We start from the raw sequence: 12,068 nt of genomic DNA, 5'->3' as shown, positions 1-12,068 counted from the left end.
GAGGATGGAGATTGTGATGGTGATGATGGAGGTGATGGTGAGGGTGATGGTGATGATGGTGATGGTAATCATGATGGTGAGGATGGTGAGGATGGAGATGATGATGGTGAAGATGGGAATGATGTAGTGGTGATGATGGTGAGGATGGCGATGGTGATAGTGGTGAGGAGGGTGTTGGTGATGGTGACCATGAAGATGGTAATGGTGATGATGAGGATGTATTTATTTGATAGGTTTATTGTGTGCAGATTAAATGAGAAGACTCAGGCAAAACATTGCTCCCTATGCCCGTACTTGGTTTGTTTAAGAGACAGGGTCTCTGTCATCCAGGCTGGAGTGCAGTGGCATGATCATGGCTCACTGCAGCCTGGAACTCCTGGGCTCGAGAGATCTTCCCGCCTCAGCCTCCCAAGTAGCTGAGACTACAGGTGTCACCACATGCGGCTCATTAAAAAAAAAATTTTTTTAATAGAGATAGTCTCACTATGTTGTCCAAGCTGGCTGGTCTCAAACTCCTGGGCTCATGCAATTCTCCCATCTTGGTCTCCCAAAGTGCAGGGATTACAGGTGTGAGCCACTGCACTAGGCTCCCATGCCTGTTCTATAGTAAGTGCTTATACATGCTGGGTCAGCTGGGCTCCCTGTGCCCTAGACCTCCAGAATGGGTTCCATGGCATCGCGGTTTATTAAATAAACATGTTCTTTGCCAAACACCAGGTGAAAGGCATGAATCAGAGATAAGAAAGGGAAAGAACGGTGACTTTTTTTTTCTCTTAGCTCCTTCTGTTTCCTGCTCTGTTTCCATTTCCTGCCAACCTCTGAAACCCAGCTTTGCCTTTCTGGGCCCTGGTCTTGTGCCGGCATAGTGGTTAGCCTTGGATCCAAAACCTCGGGAGGGAGGCCCAGGGTCCAGGGCCCCTGCAGCCCCTAGGAAGGCCATCTGGTTTGAGGAAGCCAGACCTCCAGGGAAATTAGAAGGCTGGGAATGTGGTGCCCTGAAGGCCAGGAGCTCAGTACCCTCTTTGTTGGGGAAGATTAAAATCTTCACCTGCACAGTGACCCAGGGTGGTTCCTGGCATTGTGAAAAGGCGAAACCTTACACTTGGCTGTGGGTGAACCAAAGGCTTCGAGAGCCCTGTCACAGAGAAAAGAATTCCCCTCCTTCTCCACATTCACCTCTCAGATGACACCAAGAAGCTGAGGAGAGGCAGGCTGGGGTGAATAGAGTGGGCTCTGCAGTCAAACTACTTGGGTTTGAATCCCAGACACACCATTTGCCAGTTCTGTGTGACCTTGGGCAAGTTACTTAAGCTCTCTGAGCTGATTTTCTTGTCTGCAAAATGCAGACAATTACATTACCTGTTTTGCTGGATTGTTGTAAAGATACATTGAAATCCTGCAGTGAGAGAGCTCCGTTTCTGTGTGTAAAAGGCAGATAATAATTGTATCTGGCTGGGCGTGGCAGTTGACATCTGTAATCCCAGCACTTTGGGAGGCCAAGGTGGGAAGATTGTTTGAGTCCAGGAGTTTGAGACCAACCTGGGCAACATGGCAAACTCCCTCTCTGCAAAAAGACAAAATAAAAAAAATTAGCCGGCCATAGTGTCGTGTACCTGCAGTCCCAGCTACTGGAGGGGCTGAGGTGGGAGGATCGCTTCAACCTGGGATGTAGAGGCTGCAGTGAGCTGTGATGGAGCCACTGCACTTTAGCCTGGCCAACAGAGTGAGACCTTATCTCAACAAACAAGAAAAATGTAAAAATAATATTAATAATTTAAAGAACTATACCTACCCCATATGGTTGCTGAAATAATTTAGGCCGGGCACTGTGGCTCATGCCTGTAATCCCAGCACTTTGGGATGCCAAGGCAGGATCTCCTGATCATGAGGTCAGGAGATCGAGACCATCCTGGCCAACATGGTTAAACCCCATCTCTACTAAAAATACAAAAATCAGCTGGGCATGATGGCACATGCCTGTAAATCCAGCTGCTAGGGATGCTGAGGCAGGAGGATCACTTGAACCAGGAAGTCGGAGGTTGCAGTGAGCCAAGATGGTGTCACTGCACTCCAGCCTGGCAAAAGAGTGCGACTCCATCCCAAAAAAAAAAAAAAAAAAATCAAAGAAAGAAAACAAACAACAGCTGGTATGTAGTTAAATTTTTAAAAAAAAAAAAAAAAAAAACTGCCTATTATTATTATTATTACCGTAGGGGAGATAGCCATATGGGCCCCATCAGAGTTGATTTGGCAAACCATATCACATGTTGAAAAAGAAACTGAGACCAGCTCATTCCTTGTATGTTAGACAAACCAAACAACAGGGCTCCCAGACAAGGTTGGCCACACTTCCTCAAGTGAATGAGATCCTTTGTAGAGGGGTCTTCAGGATAGAGTTTTTAGCCAGCTGGATCATAAATCCAAAAAAATTACAGCCCTGTCCATTTCAGGCCCAGCCACCATTGGTGGGGCCCTACTGGGAGTTCAAGATTAGGGGTGAAGATGGGGAGGGGACCAGAGGATGGGGGTCCATGGAGTTTCCTGTGGGATGAGAGATGTGGCTTGGTCACCACTGTATTTTCAGTGTCTAGCCCAATGCTGGAATGCGTCCATCCACCATTCATTCATTCATTCATTCAATAAATGTTCACTGAGCATCTACTGGGAACTTGGACAACAACAGTAAACAAAACACAGAAAACCTTGCCTCCAAGTGTTTGGATTCCTGTGAACTAGTGTTATAGCACTTGGGAAACACTCCCTAAATACTTTTTGAAAGAATGAATGAATTGCCAAGAGAACTGCTTTGTATCAGAAAAGAAAGCGTCATCTCTCTTCCCACCCAAATGCAGAAAAATGTGCAGCCTCCTTCCCCTCCACCACCGCTCTCCTCCAGGCTCTGCTCTCTGTGAGGGGTGGGGAGGGAATCTGCCCAGTGGGCTCACCACCCTGTGGCCAGGATGGCGCCACTCTGTATCATCTGGTGCCAAGGGATCAGGGGAGGTGAGGCCCAGCTAGACTCCTGTTCCAACAACCAGCAGCTTGTAAACAACCAGATTGTCATCCACTTGAATATCCGCCCTCCCTCCACTTGCCCAAGGCCCTAATTCTGAGATTTCAACTTTCCCTGAATTCTGCAGATAAAGCTGTTTCTGGCTTTTCAGCCCAGAGCTCTCCCATCAATTCTCTACCCTCGTCCCTTCTCTAGGCGGGACAGAGCAGGCGGACGACTTGAGATTAGGAGTTCGAGACCAGCCTGGCCAACATAGTGAAACCCCGTCTCCACAAAAAATACATAAATTAGTCAGGCGTGGTGGGGCAACCCTATAATACCAGCTACTTGGGAGGCTGAGGCAGGGGAATCACTTGAGCCCAGGAAGCAGAGGTTGCAATGAGCTGAGAGTATGCCACTCCAGCCTGGGCAACAGAGGAAGAGTCTGTCTCAAAAAAAAAAAAAAAAAAAGATTTTCCCAGTCAGGGAGGCACCAGGGAAGAGAGAGTTGGGGTGAAACTCAGGTTCTGTAATTGCTGTGTGTCCCCAGGGCAAGTTTCTGAACCTCTCTGAGCCTCAGTCTTCCAGCTGGGCATCCCTTCCCTGTTTTTGTCCTCCTCAAAGAGGAGGCCTTGTTTCAAGTTTATTTATTTAACAGACATTTATTTAGGCCTTACTATGTTTTGGGCACTGTTCTAAGCACTTGACACATTTAATCCTCATAGCATTCCTGACGAAGTGAGAATCTTATCATCTCCCATTTACAGATGAGAAAACTGAAGCACAGAGAGATTAAGTAACTTGCCTGAGGTCACCCAGCTAATAAGTGGCAAAGCCAGCAGTCCAGGTTAGCGGCCCCCAGGTAAAGAATTGCTGCATCTTCTATGTATTCCTATCAGCCAACAAGATTTTGTTTGAGTCTACATCTTGCAATTTACATTATGGAAACAGAATTTCTTTTTAAATTTGCAAATACAAAGTGATATAAAAATCCAGATTTGATTTGATTTTTTTTTTTTTTTGACACAGCGTTTTTCACTTCTTTCGCCTAGGCTGGAGTGCAGCAGTGTCATCTTGGCTCACGGCAACCTCTGCCCCCGGGGTTCAAGCGATCCTCCTGCCTCAGCCTCCCAAGTAGCTGGGATTACAAGCACATGCCACCATACTTGGCGAATTTTGTATTTTTTACAGAAACAGGGTTTTGCCAACCCCATCAAAAAGTGGGCGAAGGATATGAATAGACACTTCAAAAAAAGACATTTATGCAACCGACAAACATGAAAAAATGCTCATCATCACTGGTCATTAGAGAAATGCAAGTCAAAACCACATTGAGATACCATCTCATGCCAGTTAGAATGGCAATCAATCATTAAAAAATCTGGAGACAACAGATGCTGGAAAGGATGTGGAGAAATAGGAACACTTTTACACTGTTGCTGGGAGTGTAAATTAGTTTAACCATTGTGGAAGACAGTGTGGCGATTCCTCAAGGATCTAGAAATAGAAATTACATTTGACCTAGCAATCCTATTACTGGGTATATAAAAGGATTATAAATCATTCTATTATAAAGACACATGCACCTGTATGTTCATAGTGGCACTGTTTACAATAGTAAAGGCTTGGAACCAACCCAAATACCCATCGATGATAGACTGGACAGGGAAAATTCGGCACATATACACCATGGAATACTATACAGCCATAAAAAAAGATGAGTTCATGTCCTTTGCAGGGACATGGATGAAGCTGGAAACCACCATTCTCAGCAAACTGACACAAGAACAGAAAACCAAACGCTGCATGTTCTCACTCATAAGTGGGTGTTGAACAATGAGAATATACGGACACAGGAAGGGGAACATCACACGCTGGGGCCTGTTGGGGTGTGTGGAGGGCTAGGGGAGGGGTAGCAGGGAGTGGGGAGCTAGGGAAGGGATAGTATTGGGAGAAATACCTAATGTAGATGACGGGGGGTGGATGCAGCAAACCACCATGGCATGTGTATACCTATGTAAAAATCCTGCATGATCTGCACATGTACCCCATAACTTAAAGAATAAAAAAATAAAGAAAGAAAGAAATAGAGTTTTGCCATGTTGCTCAGGCTGGTCTTGAACTCCTGGGTGCAAGAGGTCCACCTGGCTTGGCCTAAAGTGCTGGGATTACAGGTAAGAGCCACTGTGCCCGGCCCAGACTTGAGGCTTTTACAAACTCCCTAGATCCCTGCTCCGCGCGAATCTGCTGGTCTTAGTATTTGGTCCAATTGCTGATTCCAGCCTCCCTACTCTCCCAATCCTGACCTTCTACAAGAGCCTCAGGCCCGCAGAGAGAGCATTTTGTAGATGAAGTAATTTAATCCTTGCTGGATTCTTGTGAAGCCAGCAGTCTTAGGTAACCCCACTTCACAAATGGGAAAACTGAGGCTTAGAGAGTTAGAGCCACTTGATCAAGTACACATACCCGAGAAGTGATAGAACCAAAGACTAGAACCAAACATTCTGATGTCAAAGCCCCTAGCTGGTTGTTTTTTGCATCCTCCAATTTTTTTTTTATTGTGGCAAGATATATAACATAACATTTATCATTTTCACCAGTCGTAAGAACATAGTTCAGTGGTATTAAGTATACTGCAACCACTCTCACTATTATCCATATCCAGAATTTTTTTTTTTGAGACGGGGTCTCACTCTGTGGTCCAGGCTGGAGTGCAATGGTGCTATCATGGCAAAATGCACCCTCAACCTCTGGGTTCAAGCAATCCTCCCACCTCAGCCTCCCAAGTAGCTGGAACTATAGCTGCACACCATCAAGCCTAGCTAATTTTTTTGTACTCTTTTGTAGAGATGAGGTTTCACTATGTTGTCCAGGCTGATCTTGAACTCCTAGCTCAAGCCATTCAGCCACCTTGGCCTCCCGGGTTACAGGTGTGCATTTCTAGAAGTTTTTAATCATCCCAAACAGAATGAGACTCTGTGCCCACTAAGCAGTAACCCCCCGCCTCCCACCCCCCAGCCCTGGTAACCTCTATTCTACTTTCTATCTCTATGAATTTGCCTATTCCAGGTACTTCATATAAGTAGAATCATATAATATTTGGATAATATTTGTCTTTTTGCGATGAAAGCCTCTACTTTTTAAAAAAGCTAGTATTTTTAAATTTGAAAGCTGAGGAAGGTGGATCACTTAAGATCAGGAGTTTGAGGCCAGCCTGGCCAACATGGCGAAACCCCATCTCTACAAAAAATACAAGAATTAGCTGGGTGTAGTGGCGGGAGCCTGTAATCTCAGCTACTCGGGAGGCTGAGGCAGGAGAATTGCCTGAACCTGGGAGGTGGAGGTTGCAGTGAGCCAGATCGTGTCACTGCACTCTAGGCTGGGCGACAGAGTGAGACTTTGTCTCAAAAAAAAAAAAAAAAAAAAAGAAAAAAGAAAAAAAGAGCACAGGCTTTATTTCAGTAAAATAACAGCAGCAGTTGCTATGTGCTAGGTTCTATGCTAGGAAGTGTGAATTCATCCTGTCACCAAACACTCCCAATACACCCATGCAGTGGGTTTTATTAGTACTCGTTCTACTTTACAATGAGAAAACGGAGGCTCAGAGAGGGCTCCCGGGCTGTGAATCAGACAGATGTGCTGTCCGACTCCAGCCCTACCACTGACCCACTGCAAGATTTTGGGCAAGTGGTTTGCTCTTCTTCAGCCTCAGTCTAACTCGTCTGTAGAATGCAGATCACAAAATATGATTCCCGGGGCATTATAAGGAGTACAGGGGTGACGATTACAAGAGCACCTGCACAAGGTAGTTACTCAAGAAATGCTCATCCCTATTCCTGCCTCATGCCCCATCACGGCCTCAAGTTCCTTTTCTCATTCCCGAGATACATCTTCCTATCTTTCCTCCTACACACCCTACTACAAAGTGACCATACACTACATCACTTCCTGAACATACTTCCTTTGGCTATGCCTTTAGGCTTTTGTAAAGGCTGTTTCCTCTGCGTGGAATACTTTTCTCACTCCACTGCTCCAGAAGAACTCCTATTCATCCTTTAAAACCCACCTTAAAAAGCCCTTCTCTTTGAACGTTTCCTTGAAATGTTCCCTTCCTGTCCTTGGCCAGATAACTGAAGTATAAATGCACTGCTACAGGGACCAGGAAGGCAGGTAACACCACCAGTATCAGCATCAGCCTCAGCAATGCTTAGACAGTGTTTACTTGAGTCAGGCACTGTGCTGAGGGATTCATGTGTGTTGACTCATTTAATGTCCAAAATAACCCTTTGAGGCAAGTGCTATTTATTATGCCTGTTTTACGCATAAGGAAATGGAGTCGCTAAACAATTTGCCTGAAACTGGTGGTTTTTTTTTTTTTTGGACAGAGTTTTGTTCTTGTCACCCGGGCTGGAGTACAATGGTGCAATCTCAGCTCATTGCAACCTCTGCCTACTGGGTTCAAGCTATTCTCCTGCCTCACCTTCCCAAAGTGCTGAGATTACAGGCGTGAGCCACCATGCCTGGCCTGAAAGTACTATAGTTAATCCACTGCATTGCTGGGAGATTGAGACTGGCTGTGGAGTCTGTGGTGTTACCTTTTATATTAGCTGCTCTTTATGAATGAGTGGAGGGCCAGGTAGGGACTGTCATGCCTTGCAGGGTGCCTACTCCATGTAAGGGGGCAGCTAAATGTCTGGCCTGGCATTGCCAGTTTTTCTTTTCTTTCTTTTTCTTCTTTTTTGAGAGAGGGTCTCACCCTGTTGCCCAAGCTGGAGTCCAGTTGTGTGATCATAGCTCGCTGCAGCCTCAACCTCCAGGGCTCAGGGGAGCCTCTCACCTCAGCCTCCCCTGTAGCTGGGACTGTAGGCACATGCCACCACACCTAGCAAATGTATATGTTATTTACATATACGTATGTAAATAATATACATATACATATGTATATGCCCTTTGTATGTGTATATGTATTATATACATATACAAAAGCCCTTTTTTTTGAACTCTAGCTAACACAGTGGTAGTGGGGTGGGGGCATGTGCGTACATGGTTCTGTATGTGAGCAGTAGAACTAGGAAGTGGTGAAGCTGGGATTATAATGTAGTGTCTCTGATTCTAGTTTTTTATCTACCCGGATCATGGGTTCCACCAAACTCTTAAGTGTCCAATCACGCAGTCTAGAGCAGACACCCTCTCTTAATGCCACAGTCTGGACCTACAAACTTTGTGGTTCACAAATGGGACCGTGGACAGTCCAATCTGCCAGTCTGTGGTTTTCAACTCCTGTCTGCTATTGGAGGGTGAGTTTGGCTTTGAGGGGCATCTAGAGAGAACCCCTAGAGGTGGCCCCTGATGGAACCTCTGCCCACTGGGGCATGGCCAGGCAGAGCTAGTGGCCTGGCTGAGTCCCAGCCTTTGGGACCAGCAGAGACTGCAGCTAGAGAGAGTGTGGTGTTTGTCCTTGGCCATAGACAGAATAGAGGTGTGTGCGCACACCTGTAAATGTGTACTCACACATGTGCACATGCTTGTGTGTTTCACGTATGTGCACAATGTGTGCTCGTGTGTGAACATGCATATGTACACATATATGTGCATATGTGTGTGTGTATGCATGGGTCTGTATGTGAGCAGTAGAAAATAGAGGACCTCATCCCCTAAATTCAGATCCTGTAAAGTTAGTTTAGGATAAAGAACAGGAAATTGAACCTAACCCCAAGATAACAATTTGTAGAAGACACTGATATAAAAACCAGCCTGAAAATTTTTGTCACCTAATTCCCATCAGCAGGCATGTCCATGGTGGGAATCCATGCAGTAATTTAAATAAATAAGCTGGATTTATATGCAGCAGCATGGATAAGGAGATGACAGGGGCCAAGTTGCAGAGTGACATAGGTGGGTTGTACCATTTCTACTTCTATTGCTTTTTTTTTTTTTTCCTTTGGGGTGGAGTTTCACTCTTGTTGCCCAGGCTGGAGTGCAGTGGTGCCATCTTGGCTCACTGCAACCTCCGCCTCCCAGGTTCAAGAGATTCTCTTGCCTCTGCCTCCCGGTAGCTGTGATTACAGGTACCTACCACAACACCCTGCTAATTTTGTGGGTTTTTTTTTTTTCTTTTAGCAGAGGTGGGGTTTCTCCATGTTGGTCAGGCTGCTCTTGAACTCCCAACCTCAGGCGACCCACCCGCCTCCGCCTCCCAAAGTGCTGGGATTACAGGTGTGAGACATCACACCCAGCTTCTGTTTTTAAATTTGTTATTTTTTTGGAAACAGAATCTTGTTCTGTCACCCGGGCTATAGTGCAGTGGTGGGATCTCAGCTCACTGCAACCTCCACCTCCTAGGTTCAAGCGATTCTCCTGCCTCAGCCACCATGTCCGGCTAATTTTTGTAATTTTTTTTTTTTTAAGTAGAGATGGGGTTTCAGCATATAGGCCAGGCTGGTTTCAGACTCCTGACATCAAGTGATTCGCCTGCCTCAGCCTCTCAAGTTTGTACCATTTCTATTAAATATCCGCCTACAACATTAATAAGAATTTTACACATTTTCTATGGCTATGTATATATGACTGTGTGGGTGGAAGAAAATGTCTAGAAGGAAACACCCCAAATTATGAGGTGATTACCTTTGGGGAGCTGGGAGGGCAGCAGTGGAAGATTACTGCAAAGAAGAATGGATCCCTGTGTTCCGCGTGGAGTTACACAGTTCAGTGGTCAGGAAGATTGGGTCACTCATGGATGCTCGGATCTCAGACAGGGATGCTCAGGTCTATGGGAGCTTTCAGGCCCATCCTCCGTGGGCTTTGTGAGAGCTGGGCTGCCAGGGACCAAAGCCAGCCTTGGTTGTTCTGCCACCACTCTCTGGTGGAGGTGAATGGGAAGATGTGCCTTTTGTGGACTGGAGCTCTCTGCTGCTTCCTCCCTAAACTCTGTGCCTCAGTTTCTCCCTCTACGCTAGGGGGAGAATGTCCCTGTCTTATATCCCAGATCCTCTCCCTCCACCACACACCTAAGCCACATGACATTCTCCAGACATCAACTTAGCGCTGCACAGTCCTCAGCGCGGGCAACCACAGAGCCTTCGGATGTGGCCTCCTCCCCAGCACCACCCCAATGGGCCACTTAGAGAAGAAACGCAGGTTCCCCGGACGCGACTGACAGCCCACAAGGTAGGCTCCAGGGTCGGACTGCCTGGGTTCAAATCTGAGCTCAGCAACTTGTTCCTGGGACGTAGGAAAGCTTCCCCACCCTCTGACCCTCAGTTTGCACTTCTGCAAAATGGGGACAGTAAGAGAACCAGAACCACCCCACAGGGATAGCCTGTGAGCGAAGTTAGGTCGTTTGAGCAAGGCGCTCTGCTGCGCGGTGCCCAGCACGTAGAAAGCGATCTCGAGTTTCATTGTTGTCACCTCTTGAACAACCTCTCGCCCCGCCCCCGCCCCAAGTCAGGATTTTGCAGCCGTCTCTGAGGTCCCAGACACGCCGGGGACCCTCTCCCTGTCCCGCCGTCCGCACCCTGGGGGCTTTTCCCAGCCTCTAGCTCTCCCCTCTGCCCCCAACAGCTTCAGTCCTTAGGCCGGGTCCCGGGCGCCGCAGACAGGCACCCAAGCGCCCTCCCGTAGGAAACTGAGGCGGGGACAGGAGCGCGCGGGCCGGGGTTGGGTAGAAGGCGCGGCGCGCAGGTTCTCAGGGCAGCGCGCGGGACCCTGGGTGCGAGTCGGGGGTCGCGGTCATACCTGATCGAGCGGTGGAGCTGGGACACGGAGGATGCGCGCTGTCGGCGGTGGCTGAGGCGGCGGTGCGCGCTGGGCAGGCGGCGGCGGCGGCCGAGTGGTGGTGACACTGGGACACCGGGCGAGCGCGGCGAGACCGAGGGGGAGGGAGCAGGCTCAGGGGCGGGGAAGCCCCGGGAGCGCCCGCGGGCGGAGCTTACCGGGCGCCACCGGCCCGGCCACCCGCACGGTCCCGGCTCCTCCGGCCACTTCCCTCGGCTGCCCATAGCTCCAGCCCCCACACGCCAGGTGCAGGGACACCGGACGCCTCCCGCACGCACACGCTCCACGCTCCGCATTCTCTCTCCGCTTTTCCGGACACCAGCGATATCCACATGCGCCACGAATATGTCCAAAGACCCCTCATCCGAGTGTCCCCCACGTCCCCTCAGTACATATCACATGCCACATATACGAACACTCCGTCCCATCCCACGCGTGTACCTGTCCCGCTTACCTTGGCTTAGCATCGGGCTCACCTATACAGTCGCGCCCCCATCACGTCCACACCGTGGCAGGCAAAACGTCCTCTGGGCCAGTTGGTGATTTTAGGGGGACCTGTGCAGTCCCCTTTTCCAGGAAAGTTCTTCCCGCTGCCTCTTCCACCTCCTCCAAGGTCAATCTCAGACCTCAATCATCCCCGATAGGTCCGATCTTTGCATTGGAAATTCAAACAGTCCACCCGGAGTTTGGGACCTCTGGCTCCCTCTGGAGTGCCCGCTATACCTGAGCTCCAGCCTCAGGGCACTGGCGGGCCTTGTGATGTCCTCAAATTTTCCCTTCCTTCTCTCTTCACAATTCAAGGTTCCAGGACTATCATTTCAGCCACTTTCTTACCAATATCCTTAACACTTCATTTCCTGTATATTTTGCCACAGATTGTCCTAATGTAGCCATTCTCAAAATGTTTGGTTTTGGGAATTTTTGTACTTTTTTTTTGAGACAGAGTTCCACTCTGTCGCCCAGGCTGGAGTGCAGTGACTAGATCTTGGCTTACTGCAACCTCCCCCTCCCAGATTCCAGCGATTCTCCTGCCTCAGCCTCCCAAGTAGCTGGGATTACAGGTACCCGACACCAAACCCAGATAATTTCTTTGTATTTTTTGTAGAGTTGGGATTTCTCTATTTTGGCCAGGCTGGTCTGGATCTCCTGGGCTCAAGTGATTCACTGGCCTCAGGCTCCCAAAGTGCTGGGATTACAGGTGTGAGCCACCATGCCCAGCCAGGAATCTTTTGTGCTTTTAAAAATTATAGAGTGCCCGAGACATTTTGTTTATGTAGGGTATGTACATGCACACACACACACA

General features: G+C 48.2%; 1 protein-coding gene across 2 annotated transcripts in view; it reads right to left on the bottom strand.

Annotated features, from left to right (window-relative positions):
* Positions 1 to 11,693, bottom strand: part of SCNN1B (sodium channel epithelial 1 subunit beta) — a 76,100-nt gene extending 64,407 nt beyond the window's left edge. The window contains exon 1 of one of the 2 annotated variants that reach the window (XM_032242944.1): positions 10,727 to 11,693. The gene's annotated coding sequence lies outside the window, so the exon portion shown is untranslated. The remainder of the gene's footprint in view (positions 1 to 10,726) is intronic. The other variant, XM_032242943.1, reaches the window with a different exon arrangement.
* Positions 11,694 to 12,068: the final 375 nt, after the last annotated feature.

This window comes from Sapajus apella, unplaced genomic scaffold (genome assembly GCF_009761245.1).
Source record: "Sapajus apella isolate SASKATOON/1434 unplaced genomic scaffold, GSC_monkey_1.0 scaffold51, whole genome shotgun sequence".
In the NCBI taxonomy this organism is placed as follows: Eukaryota; Metazoa; Chordata; class Mammalia; order Primates; family Cebidae; genus Sapajus; species Sapajus apella.
Note: the sequence above shows the minus strand (reverse complement) of the source record. Positions and strands in the feature narration are given on the sequence as shown.